This window comes from Lolium perenne, chromosome 3 (genome assembly GCF_019359855.2).
Source record: "Lolium perenne isolate Kyuss_39 chromosome 3, Kyuss_2.0, whole genome shotgun sequence".
Taxonomy (NCBI): domain Eukaryota; kingdom Viridiplantae; phylum Streptophyta; class Magnoliopsida; order Poales; family Poaceae; genus Lolium; species Lolium perenne.
Genome location: NC_067246.2, coordinates 348,994,271 through 349,006,360, shown reverse-complemented (window position 1 = coordinate 349,006,360; position 12,090 = coordinate 348,994,271).

Genomic DNA, 12,090 nt, shown 5'->3' with positions numbered 1-12,090 from the left:
GCAAGGTGTGACAAAGTTTTAAGTTGATTCAAATAAGATAGAACATGATTCCTCAAATTTTGGCAAAGTCTCAAAGATAAGAGGGTAGTAATTTTTCACAAATAAGTTCTTCCATTTGATTTCCAAGTTAAGTTTTTCAGAACGCCCATTCTAACTAAGGTCTTCTAAGGTCAAACAATGGCTCTGATACCAACTTGTCAACACCCGGATTTTTAAGTCCGAATGCCTATTATGTCATACATCGCAATCCCAGGAATATTGTTGTTGCGAGGCATAATAGTTAAGTATCACAGTCATCATTCATTACAAACCATAGGTCTTACAAATTGGAATCACATGATCCATATTACACGAATAGTTGATCTATTGATCAACGAACAAACACAAGTTCATAGTTCAACATAGCGGAAGCGTAAGATACAAGGACTCTCTAGTCCACAGGCCAACGCTTGACGTCGGAAGGCGCTTAGTTGTCGTAGGCGTCCTGCTGGTCATCTCCTTGGTCGTCTTCATACTCTGGCCATTTGAATAGCCAGGGACAAAGCCGTGAGTACGATGAGTACTCGCAAACTAATACTAATGTAAGTGCTAGACATTCTAGTAGGGTTTGCTAAGCTCTAGTTTCTTTGCATAAAGCTAGTTTTATTTCACCAAGTTTTGAGAAAAAGCTTACTCAAGTGCTAACTAACTCAAGTGGGAACATTAGTGTCATTCCCACCATTCAAGTGGTGATTTCAGTTCAATCCACCACAAGTCATTTCACCATCACCTTTCAACATCATTTTCAAAGATATGACATCGGAAACTGTATGGCCTTTCCAACCGTCCGTAACCGTGGACGCGGCTATTCGAATAGGTTTACACTCTGCAGAGGTTGCACACTTGTGCCACAACATTTGATTTCATCCGTCGGGATTTCCCGAATCATCGTAACACGGTCACGCGGATCATCAACCATAACCTTTCACTTACGAATCCTAGTATGAGCACCTCTCCCCATGAGCTTGGCCTCCCGGTGAAGACAGACGAGTCCTGGAACTGCACGAGGCTTGGGCCGGACATTCACCTCATTTCGCATCATATCGTATCGTTTCTTTTGTGGTAGAGGCAGCTTTCGGCATAACCCCGATGACGCTTGTTTAGAGGGAACCCATACTAAGACGCATAAACTTCCAGTTAAGCCCTACCCATAATCAGGTATTGTGGGGGTACTTGATAATTGGAAAGGTATCGCATTCAAACCAACATCATGTTTTATCAAAAATCACCATCTTCTCTTGGTCATATTCACCTTCAAAAATCATTCAATGGAATGCATCTTCATTCCAAGGTTTAAAAATCCTTTCAAAATTCACATTGTTCCCAGCTAGAGTAGTCAAGTTTTAATTCATTAGCACTAGCTCTAATTCATGAGGGGTGCTAACTTGCTTTGCTTGGGGAAGACTAACTCACTACTCTAGCAATCAACTTGTACTCTGACCAAAGTTAACTATAAAGGTAACTCATTTAGAAAACAAGTAACAACTTGTAAAGTAAAAACCTGGGATGGGTTCATATAAGAAAAGGTAAGAACATGGTGCCTTGCCCCAAGGGGCTTTGCACTTTGCAAGAATAAAAGCTTGCACTGGTAGTAGCTTGCCTTGGTAGTTCTCAAACTGTTCCTCCTCCTCCTCCTGGTAGCAACCTTCTTCTTCGGCGTACTCTCCGGTGCTACCGTCTAAATTTGAATACGAGTATAATTACTCACTAATTCAATGGCTATTCCACACATCACAAATAAACACACATACTACTCTATGCACACCAAATAAATAAACTAGGGTGCATGGGTTGTGGGACTGAAATAGAATTTGTATTCCATATGTAAATGATGGTTTCCATAGGGTTCTGGAGAAATAACTTCCTCTCATTGAAATCTTCTTAAGATTTAATTTCTCCAACAATCATGGATGAACTCATATTGACCTAAGTCAACTGTTCATCATCATCATTTGGGAAAATGATTTAAATGAGGTGGATCACCTCATACCATTTAAACAACACTACCTTTAATTTAAATCTCAAGTAATCCATATAAGAGAGTTTGGAACCAGGGGTCCAAACATCCCATGAATCCATGTGAGACAAGTTTAAATGAAGTGTAGGACTTCACACAAATTAACTTTAATAGTTTTGGACAGTATCAACTAGTTAAACTAGCCATAATATCCATTCCTTAAACCATGGCATGATCATGCAAGTGACCACACCATTTTATTGTAAAAACAATTAGTGTAAGTCAAATGTGAGCTATTAGAGTTGGAACTAACTTAATCGGATGAAGCCTGGTGACCGGGTGTATACGTGAGCACGCACCCAGGAATCGACACGTGTCTAACGACGTTTATCTTTCCGTGAGGTGATATACTACTAATAAATTTGCACCAGATTCCTTTGACCGGTCCTCACACGGTCACACCCCCCACCTAATAATCCTCCCTCCTTCCCCAACCATTCCATGGCTGGCTCCAACTACCCCGCACACATCAAACCAACCAGGTAAAATCCATGGTTGCCCATCAATCGGTGCACCAGGGAGTGGGCATAGAAGACGAGGGGCAGCGTCCTCCGTCCTTGACCGGCCACCATCATCATCTATATTCGTGCTGGGGTTAATTTGATCTGGGGTCAACCTTTTCATATGGTATTCTGGTGTTCTACTATTCAGAGCACAAAATTTCGCTGATTCCTTCCGGGGAGACTCTATTCCATTCAGGCACCGAAATTAGCGCCTCATGTTTGATGTATGGAGTGCCTACACTGGACCAGGTGGTAGCGGCGTGCCGGGACCCCGGCGTGTTCCGGCTGAAGCACGACCTCCTCGGTACGAACTTGGGGAAGAAGGCCAAGCTGCCCGGCTACTTCTGGGGCACTTCGGATTGCTCGCCGTCTATCATCCACGCGCGCAGCGCCGCCGCACATCGCCTGTCGCCCTACATCCAGATTACCATGGCGGCCGGAGGTGTCGAAGTGGTACACCGGGATGAGGAAGAGCGCCCCCCCCCCCCCCCCGCCCAAGATGGCCACGCCGGTGACGGATCTCGGGAGGCAGAGCGCGAACGTTTTCGCCACCTTCTGGTGGACGCAAACCGACGGTGAGCTCTGTCGTGAGCAGCGCTGCTCTTTGCCGCCGACGTGCTCATGCGCGCTCGAGCTAGAGAAGGTCCTGTACGCGCTCCTCCTCGAGGGCCTTGTCCAGCTCTTCGACTCTGGCAGTTATTCAGGCACCAGGAAGCTAGCAGCAAGACTAGAACTGCTCTGCTCGCGATAGCCGTTCGTGAGCTAGTGCGGGTGGAGGTCGATCAGCACCTAGACGGGAGCAGTACGTCATAATAATTACCTGGTAATCCCATCATCTCTCTAATATGATAGTTGTGATGGTTTAATCTGTGAGAGTGCGTCTACAACAGTTCGGCCGAGGTTACTCGAGCTAGGATGAAGAGGGCCAAGCCATGAGGGGACGCCGGATGTTGCTGAGCGGCGGACAATGCAGCGCCTCGTGCGGCTTCCGCTGGCCGGGCGGCGGAGCTATGAGGAAGTTGTGAGGCTGGACGCGGCGCAGTGTCGGGCTCGCGGGAGCGCGTACCGCAGGGGCCGCGACGTGCACGGGCTTGGCCGACCAGAGGTGCGACGGTCTAGCTTGGGGAGGACTGCATCCATGGAATTGCTGCGTCCATGGTCGAGCCGGCAAGAGAAGACGAAGCTAATTAATTCTGGTTTCTGGATCGATCCGGTCCTGCTCAATGTACTAGTATAAGTGTATAACTTGCTACTCAGGATTTTTTAAGTTCTCTCATCATTAAAATGGTTCCACGCGCATGCATTTTGTAGAACGTTTTCTGGCCTGACACAAGGCCCGCATGATGACTGCTGCTACTGTGTCCTCGACTTGTTATTTGTAGCTAAATCTAGATTTAATGATAAGAGAGAGAGCACAGAGAGTGATTGATAAGGAGAGACAGGTCTGCCAGCTGGTGAAGAGACGACAACAAATAAAGAAAAGCAGATTCCGTTACAACTGTGGATTGCCGTGAGTTCACAAATAGAGATCGCTTAATCTCAAAGCGAATCCAACGGTAACGGATGCGTGCTCACGTATACACCCGGTCACCAAATTCACTCTCCTAACTTAATATCTATTTTGGTTGATTTTTGAGAATTATTTGAATAGGGAAAAGTCCCTGCCTTGTTATTTTTATCACATTAATTCTACAAAGAATTTGACCATGAGGACAGTGGCATGTTGTAGAGAATTTCAGTGGCTTTCTAACAATATAAAATTCACTAAATTTGGTTTAGCCAATTTGAAATGGTTGAATCTCAAAGTTTGGGCAGTATTGGAATTTATTTGAAAATTAAATAAACTATGTTTGAATAAAAGGGCCGGCGGGAAAAGCTATTGGGCCAAAGGATTTGAAAACGGCCCACGGCCAGCCCACCACGCGTCTGTGCCCGCGTGGGCTGCCTGATAGGGTGGGGTCCGCCTGTCAGCCTCCTTTAAAACCCGAAACGGTATGGAGACGTGTGGTGCGTTGGATTAGAATTAGATCGGACGGCACAGGGCCATCGTCATCTCCGGCGAGATCCCGACGGTGCGGCGGCGGCGATGAGGGGTGGGAGAGCTCACCGCGGCTCCAGCAAGGGTTGGCAGTGTGCGCGGTGAAGGTGTAGACGACGGCGAGTCGACTGGTACCGGCGGCAACTCCTGGATCGGCTTCAATCGGCGGCGAGCTTCCGCGGCGTCCGTCGGTAGTGAGGTGGCGATTGGGTGGCTACGGCGGCGAATGTGGATGGGGGAGTGGCTCAGGCGGTCGAGTGAGAAGAGGGGAGGGTGCTGGTGTGCTCAATTCGACGAATGGAGCTCTCCTTTTATAGGCTTGAGAGAGGGTGGCGGGGCAGTGGCAAGGTCGACCATGGCGCGGCTTCTCCGGCGGCTGGTCGAGCTAGGCGAGGGCGCTGTCGGGTTCTCCTCGTCCAGGCGAAGCTAGAGGTGGTGCTGGCTTGGTCGGGGGACGTCTGGACTGCACGCATTTCTTCCACGACGGCCGCGGCGCGTACGGGAACAAGTCGTCGTCTCCGGCGCCGGCGGTCACGGGTCTGGGCGGGGCGCGTGTCTAGCGGCGTCGCGGTGTCACTGCGGTGCTCAACCTGTCGAGGGAGGGTCCAGGGCGTGCTCGAGGTGGTGGCGCGGCGCGTGGCCAGAGGGTGCTCGTGGCGCGCTCTCGTGCGACGTCCACGACATGCTGGCCGCCATGGGCGCGCGCTGGTCTGGCCAGTGTCGAGCTCCTCCTCGACCGTGGCCGGTGCTAGGTGATCCAGTAGAGTGAGGTGGAGGGCAAGGGCAGGGTGGCCAGGGTTGGCGATGAAGGAGAGAGGAGGTGGTGCGGCATGGTGGTGCCATGGCCGGCATGGCCATGCCATGCAAGCTATCCCCTCCTCCTTAGCTCCACTATGTGTCATTGAGGGTTAGAGGGAACCAGGGGACCAAATGGGCTAGGTTTGATGTAGGTTAGAGGTGTAGACCACTATAGCAAATAGTGTCTAAATAGTGTTCAATTTTGGAAATTACAAAATTATCCAAATTGGAAATAATTCAAAAGGTGAAAGTTTTTGAAATGTGAGTGTTGAGATAAGTTGTAAATGACCAGAGGTGATTTGAGGTGGTGGTGGAAAAAGTGGAATTCAAGAATTGGCCAAAATGGCTAAGTGGAGATTGTTGCACTTGTTAAAATGTTGCAACTTTGGATGAGCATAGCTATTGATCAAGGATGAATTTGGCAGGGTGATCTTCATCAAAGTTGTTCACCTTGATGTTGACTTTGAAATGGTGCAAGGAGTTAGCAAGAATTGGTTTGAGAGAATTGAATTGCAGGGGCTCAAAGTGGTGATCAGACTAAACTTGGCAGATTTGGCCATTATCTCATGTGAGTGGGAATTGTGTTTGAATTTCATTTGAAAAGTGAAACCTTGATTCCAAAAGTTGTAATAAGTGTTTTAAAAACATTATCCAACTAATGGTGAAGACCAAATAGGTCTAGGGTCAAGATTTATAAAAATGCCATAGGGCATATGTGAGGGTTTTTAGGGTTTTGCATTTTAGGAAACTTCTTCCTCTTTGATTTATTTGGTTGGTGATCTTACTATGATCACACTAGGGTTTTAGAGTATATCAAATACAAGTAGTAACAATCATCATGGCATATCACTCAAATGCACAAGTCCTATGCATGGTACTATATGCAAAAAGAAAAGTTTTTGTTGGTTTGAAATTTTGGTTTCTGGATTTCTCTAACTTTCTTTTTATTGAAATTTGGGGTGTTACAAAGAGTGGCGGATAGGGTTTGTCTCTAGCTGGGGTTTCGTCGGTGCTACGCGTCGCGGCGAGCAGGGATATTTAGGCGGGACTGGACCCGGCGATTAAATGCCGCGTGGATGCTACGCGTCCGCGGCGAGCTGACCGGCGGCAGCCTTTACTGCGCGCGGAAGACGATTCGTGTGCCGTTGACCGGCCGGGTCCACCTCTGCGGTGAAGCCGAAGCGAAAGCGCGGGAGAGATTTCTCGGGGTTTTGCGCGCTTTCGCTTCGTCCGGAGTCCCCGAGCGCGCCTCGGGGGACCGGAGATGGCGCCGTCTTGCTCGTTGAACGCCATGGATCTCGTCGAGGGAAGAGTGGCAGATAGGGTTCGTCTCTGGCTGGGGTTTCGTCCGTGCTACGCGTCGCGGCGAGCGGGGATATTTAGGCGGGGCTGGACCCGGCGATTAAATGCCGCGTGGATGCTACGCGTCCGCGGCGAGCTGACCGGCGGCAGCCTTTACTACGCGCGGAAGACGATGCGTGTGCCGCTGACCGGCCGAGTCCACCTCTGCGGCGAAGCCGAAGCGAAAGCGCGGGAGAGATTTCTCGGCGTTTCGCGCGCTTTCGCTTTGTCCGGAGTCCCCGAGCGCGCCTCGGGGGACCGGGGATGGCATGGGCTCGCCGGATGGATGAAGGCCCAAATCCGGGGAAAAACGAGGAAGCGGGGGGCGCGACTGGACCGAATTTCGCCGTCCGGATGGAAAAAACGGCGCTCGGGGGTCTCGTCGGGGAGACGAGTGGGGATGCTCTAATGTCATCCCATGTGGTAACCAATTCTTTCACAAAATTATGAACAGCTTTTCTACTTTTCGCATAACTCCTCTGAGAACACGAACCTACGTTAACTCTTCGCGTGGGACTAATCAGTAGCAATATTTCAGGTTTCAATTTGATATATGCAATTGCGATAGTTTTCTACATTTCTAAGCATAAGGTGTAATTTTGTTTCCCTATATTTCGTCACAATATGAAGTGCGGGCCTCCTCGGGTACATGAATACAGCTAATCTCTCCGGAATATCATGTCGCTCTTTTTCTCCTCCTCCTCAATCGGCAACAACCAACAGTTAAACCTAGTACCAGCGCAGCTTCGAATTCCATGTATGTCCTTTAGTGTGCCTTGCACGCCCGGCGTGAGGCTTCACGTGTAGTTCTCGCTACATATATTGCACTCTGTATCGTTTCTGATGAGTTGAACAAAATAATTTGATCGCTTTGCGTTGTACTGTATGAAAGTTAGAAGATGCTTGATCCATGGCAAGTTTGATCCAAGCAAGATCTTCTTGGTTGCACCCCTCAATATATATAACTAGCCCTTCCTGAAACAATCAGGCCAGCACGCCACCACGGTACGTATGGTGAATAATTACGATGAAAGAACCCATGCATGTTGAGCTATCTTCCTGACCAAGAAATTACGTCGCGAAACATATAAGCTGCGGCTAGCCCTGGAGGTGCACTCGTGCAAGGCGTGGACACTGCTGGGAGGAAGGAACAGGCATCGGAGACCTGTCTTCACACGCGCGCGCGGCCGGTCCTTCTATAAGAGACTCGGCCAGGCTAGTACTCTCGCTCAACATCGATCGACGATACACGCCGGCCTATACAGTACGTGTTTGTTTTTCAATCTCACAACGAAATTGATCGGCTCTACTACCAACGACAGACAGATCGACGATTGACACCATAATGGAGGTTTGCTCGCTTCTACTCCTTCTTCCTCGGTTCTAAGAAAACTGTCTGAAATTTGTCTAGATTTGGATCTATCTAGACACTAAATATCATCTTGATACATCTAAATAATTTTAACAAACTTCGGACAAGTTTTACGGGATGGAGGGAGTAGTATAGTACTCCAACGATATTTAAATTCAGTTGCGTGTGTGCGTCCATATGCAGGGGAAGTGGGTGATCTGGTGTGGCGTTGGGCTGCTGCTCAATCATGTCCACGAAGGGCAGATGCGGCGCATTGCCGCACAAGCCCACGCGGAGGAGATCAAGAGCATCCGGAGGGAGATGAGGAACGTCCGGGACGAGATGAAGACGCTGCAAGCCTCCAACGACGAGCTCATCGTCCTGCTCAACAAGTCTGGAGACGTGGGACCAGAGACTGTTGGTTACCCGTCGCCATGTACGGTCGAGCACCAGCCTAGACGACGGAAATACTTATTTTCGTTAATTAGTGGTCTGTTTATCTAGTTAATGGCAGGGTTGATTATGTAATCTTCGTAAGGACGACTAAAGTTTTACCATAAAGGAGGTTGTGTGCATAGATTGATTTTTATTTTGTCGAAAAGGAGGGTGAGACCCGCGGCTTCCAGATCAAAATGATGCATATGGATTGATAGTAGAGAAACAGTGTGATACTTCCATCTCTGCAACTTGTAAAGTAAAGGAGAAACCATGAACTTCTCTAAGGCGTGCGCTAGGCATCAGCCTTTTGATGTCCTTGGCGGATCACGATGGATGTGTGAGTGTGGCGTTCCGGAGGTCGAGCTACATGTAGCTCTTTATTTTTAAAGACTCAAAATTCATATTTTAGAGTTTCAAAAATATTTGAAATAAAATTGTGGAGGTAGCCAATAATATATATATGCTACAATCGTTCAAAATCTCAATGCAAACTGATTTGTATAATAGGCTACACGAAAATTAACAAAATCTGATAAAATTAATAGTATTAAAATATGTACTATTCACTATAAAATTTATCAGAAATTGTTATTTTTGGGTAGCCTAGAATATGAAGTAGCTTCTATTGAGATTTTAAACCATTGTACTATATCTAGAATTTTGATTCATATTTTTTAAATTTTAAAATATGAATTCTAAATATTTGAAAATAAAGGGCTATGTGTAGCTTGACATCCGTTCCAACTTTTTCCTGGATGTGCTTGTTTTCGTGGTATTTTGATCTTTATGCGTGAGAGGTCGCTTTCTCAGCTCTCGCTTTTAATGCTACTACATGTGGCTGGTTAAATTAGCCTACTAAAGGCATCTCCAGCGGGTCCGATGTGAGCTGACGCAAGTTGACCGTTTGCGGCTGTGGTTGAAAATGGGTGTACATCTTAGCCCAATGGTCCGATGCAAAATGATCAGGTTATCCGCACGGATGCAAATGCTACTCAAATTTCCGTCGCGAATGCATCTAGGTGGACGCTCTGACGAGTCCGCGCGCGTCCTCCCTTGTTTCCTACATGCCCCCCCCCCCCCCCCCCGGCACAGAAGCTACTTGCACTCCCGCCACTCCCCCCAAAAATCATAATCCGATGGAGGCAAAAACCCTACCTAGCCATGGACGCCCTCGCCCTCGCCGCCTTGGTAGCCAAGGAACCTACCGCAGTCATCGCCCTGCCGTCGAAGAGACATCCCCCATGGCAGGCTCAAAGCGCGCTGCCTCCGCCGACGGCGAAAAGGAGGCAAAGAATCCGCTGACTATGGAAAAGAAAGTCGCCTAGGCCGCCAAGTGACGGGACCGGCACGCCAATTTGAAGTTGAAGAAAAGTTAGTAGGCGGCCTACCACACCGTGAGGGTCGTCGCCTCGCTAGCATTGCAGATGTAGGCGAACGGAAACACGCAGGTGAGGCTGCCACCTAGCATGGCTGAGACCATGATGTACATCAAGCAAGAGAGGATCCTATTCCGCGGTCCTCCGGTTGCTCAGGCCTCGTCGGTGAGCTTGGTTAGTTCCCAGACACGACCTCCAATTTTGTCGTCGGCAAGGTATGCAGGTCCACGTGTCGTCCCGGTTTGCCGCGTACGGCTCGTCTCTTCTTGTGCAATCCATCGGTCTGCCCCATGTCTGGACCTGAACCGCACGCCCGGCATGGATTCCGGTCCAGGTGCCTCACATAAGACGCGAGCAATGCCGGAGGAGAACATGCTGGCGCCCCGCAAGTTGTATGAAGAATTGTCAGTGCCCTTCCTGTTAATGGATGACTCGGTACTCATCTTAGTGCGGTTATCTTTAGGCTTACTGGGAGAAGAGCTCCGAGCCCAAAATTCGAGCGGTGATCTACGGCAGCGACTTTGTGTCAGAAACGCAGTATCCCGCAGCACACAACCAGCAGCCATGGACAGAGACGTAGCAGCCTGAACAATTTTGCGGCCTCATACTTTCATTGGGCACACAAGTTTCACGGATGGTGTAAGAGAATCTAGTTCATTGATAGCCATCATGATTGTTAGTACAATGTAAATTGTTTGGCTACACCATCTTGAGATTTTCGGTGTCATAGTTCAATCATCGGCCGATCGGTATAAATATAGCTCTTTAAGTGATAACATCATGCTGACAAGCAAATTGAGCCTCATACTTGAACAGACCGATGGACAATCTAAGTGAACCAAGTACATTTCTAACCGTGATTGTTAGTACAATGGACATGGTTCACTCACTACTTCCCTAGGGTTTTTTTCCTCTTATTAATCATCTGCCAATTGTAAGCAATGCAGGCCTCATATCAAATCTGCATCCAAGAATTTATGAGATGATCGAACATTTAGCAAGTACTTAGAGCAACCACTTTGGGAAGAGCGCAACACTTGGTAAATGCTAATCATCCTGCATAATGTGCATTGCTAAACTCATCGGCCTATGAGACATGTATGTACTACTTTCCTCGGTAGATCAAAAATGGTTATTGACAAAACCCTATCCCCTCCCTGCATCTACACTAATTCAAGTTTGTAACTAATATCCAACTGATGTGAACAAAATCTGCCTTGCATGCTAGCAAAACACAAAGAAATCGAACAAATGTGTAGTCGTAATCGTCAAACCCGTTACCAGATTATCCTATATCACGAAAACCCGTAACTAAACCGCAAATATAACCCTACCCAATCAGTAACCCTAACAGATCTAGCCTCCATGTCACTCAAATCTGCAGTAGTAGACGTGTCCCAGCAGATCCGCAAAAAAATATGAGTGTCATAGGAGATGGTGCAGAAGCTTACCGCCATTAGAGACGGCCACATAGAGGACAAGGTCACCATGCAGGTCATGATTTCCATGTAGGTTTTTTTTGCACCAACGATCTGTGTTACCTTCTTCTCCGTGTCCTCTCCCGCTCTTTCTTGTTGCGGCGATGCGGTGGATTCATCTGTGCTAGTGCAACCGCTGACGTTTGATGTGACAGATGGGGTGAGCGCGGAATGGAGAGTGGGATAAAGAAGCGGTGGTCGTGAGGAGATTTATGGCGCGTGTTCCCGAAGGGACGCAGCGTCTTGCCACCTTCCCCACGTGTGCAACCTAGCGGTGACAATAGGCCAGTCTCCAAAGGAACGGCCGATTCGGCAGTTCCTCCAGAGCTAGGACCAACGCTGCATTAAAACCCTTTCTCCGCAACAACGTGGAGGAGGCCGAGACACCAAATGGCCCATTTTAGTATCCACGGATGTGAGGCAGAGTGACCCCAGGCTACCAAATGCGTCCTTAGACCCACATCAGCGAGGAACCAGCTTAAAAAGCAACATCTCTAGTACAACTTCGTTCGTCTGCACAATGTAGCGCCTTTAATAATGGGCCTTCACATGCCAGCCCAGACCCAGCAATCCTCGGTTTCATTTGGGCGCGAGGGAGAGGAGCGCGCCTCTAGCACTAAAAGCTAAAACAAAGGAGTAGCTGCTCACAGCCTCGCAAACAAAAGAGTAGCTTCTCGCAGCCTCGCAGGCACAACACCAAAATCATTGCCA